Below are 1,883 nucleotides of genomic sequence, written 5' to 3'. Positions count from 1 at the left end.
TGTGTATTAGGGTGCAGTGATCTACAGTATCAAAAGCTGCGCTTAAGTCAAGAAGCAGAATTGGGACTGGTCAAGTATCGTTTTGAGCTTCTTGGTGACCACGAGGAGGGCAGACTCCATACTATGTTCCTGACAGAAGCCCTTATGAGTCTAATCCAAGATGTCATCCTCCAGAAACTGTGAACCAATATGATTGACATGTTTTTCCACCACTTTACCCAGGATGGGTAGCAGTGAAATGGGGCAGAATTCCACAGAAACGTGGGCTCAAAGTGAGGCTTCTTAGGCAGGGACTTCACAATTACATGTTTCCACTCCTTGGGGACTATCCTGGTACTAAGAGATTGAGAGAGAAGCTCTACAATTGTGGAAAGTATTGTGTCTAGCCCTGAAGTAGAATATGCTGGAGTGTGGGCAGGGGCGTAGCTAGAGCTTGCGGCGCCCGGGGCTATCCCTCAGATTGCCGCCCCTTGGGGAGGGAGGGGGGCTGCTGGGAAAAAGGCCGGTGAGCACTTGAAAGATGTCAGAGAGACACGTAGTATTGCTGCTAATAGTTACCTCGATCATGCGAGTTACATGCACATACATGAGGGATTTTAATTTTTGCCCCTGAGAAAGTGTGACTTCTAGACGTTGAAATGTCACTCGTAATTACAATGAAATTCTGAAAGTGCCACACATAACAATCTGAAACCTTGGCAGCTATCATGGACCAGCCACAGACTCGGCCACCCACCCCTCTGAATCTGCTGCTGCTCTCCTCTTACCTCACTCGCTCCAAGCAGGGTCTATGGCAGGCAGGGGTGGTTCCAGAAAATGCAACTTCATAGTCACTGGTGCTGAACAATACTAGCACATTCTTTGCAAGGTACTTCAGAAAATCATGCAAATAGTTCAATAATAAAGCCAGACTCTTCTCATCCAGAGGTGTATAGGCAAGCATTGCACCAATACGGACAAACTGTCTTAAAAGGTGAGGTGCTCCATGGACTTGTAACATCTGTGCATCTGGATGATCAGCCAGAATTTCTGCATACTGTGGCCTCTCAAACTTGTACAGCAGCTGTGTGCCGAGCATCACGTTAAAGTATTCCTTAATTCCAGCAACCACTTTGTTCACTGCATACTCCTTGTTATCTGTGCTGCCTGGCAATTTCTTGTAATTTGCATGATCCTCCAAAATGGCATCAACACTTTTTTTAGCAGGGAGATAGAAGACCTGCTTTTGCCTAGTTATCAAGTCCCAGCCATCAAACAGCCACGGTTTGAGCTCCTCAGGAATCTTTATTTTCACTTCAACTCTGTTTATAAACGTTTCCTCATGTGTGCTCATATGTCTGTGTGCATGCGTGCACAAAGGTCTGTGTGTACATGTGTGCATATGAATGTATGTACATCTGTGTGTACAGGTCTGTGTGTAAGTGTGTGCACATGGCTATGTGCACGTGTGCGTACAGGTCTAGGTGCATGTGTGCGCACAGGTCTGTGTGTAAGTGTGCGCATGTGTCTGTGTGCATGGTACGCACAGGTCTGCGTGTATGAGTGTGCACACGTCACTGTGTATGTGTGCTCATATGTCTGTGTGCATGTATGCGCACATGTCTGTGTTTACATGGGTACATATGTCTGTGTGTACATGTGTGCATATGACTGTATGCACATCTGTGCGTACTTGTGTGCACAGGTCGGTGTGTAAGTGTGCGCATATGTCTAGGTGTAGTTGTGTGCACAGGTCTCTGTGTTAGTGTGCGCATATGTCTATGGGTACGTGTGCGCACAGGTCTGTGAGTATGTGTGCGCACAGGTCTAAGTGTAAGTGTGCTCATATATCTGAATGTATGTGTGTTCGCTGGTCTATGTGTACTTGTGTGCAGAGAGCATTT

General features: G+C 46.6%; 1 pseudogene; it reads right to left on the bottom strand.

Moving 5' to 3' along the window:
• Positions 1-763: 763 nt before the first annotated feature.
• On the bottom strand, positions 764-1,333 carry LOC144823139 (mortality factor 4-like protein 1 pseudogene; annotated as a pseudogene).
• Positions 1,334-1,883: the final 550 nt, after the last annotated feature.

Source organism: Lissotriton helveticus, chromosome 3_1, assembly GCF_964261635.1.
Source record: "Lissotriton helveticus chromosome 3_1, aLisHel1.1, whole genome shotgun sequence".
NCBI classification, from domain to species: Eukaryota; Metazoa; Chordata; class Amphibia; order Caudata; family Salamandridae; genus Lissotriton; species Lissotriton helveticus.
The sequence above is the reverse complement of the archived record's forward strand: the minus strand, read 5'-3'. Positions and strand labels throughout refer to the sequence as shown.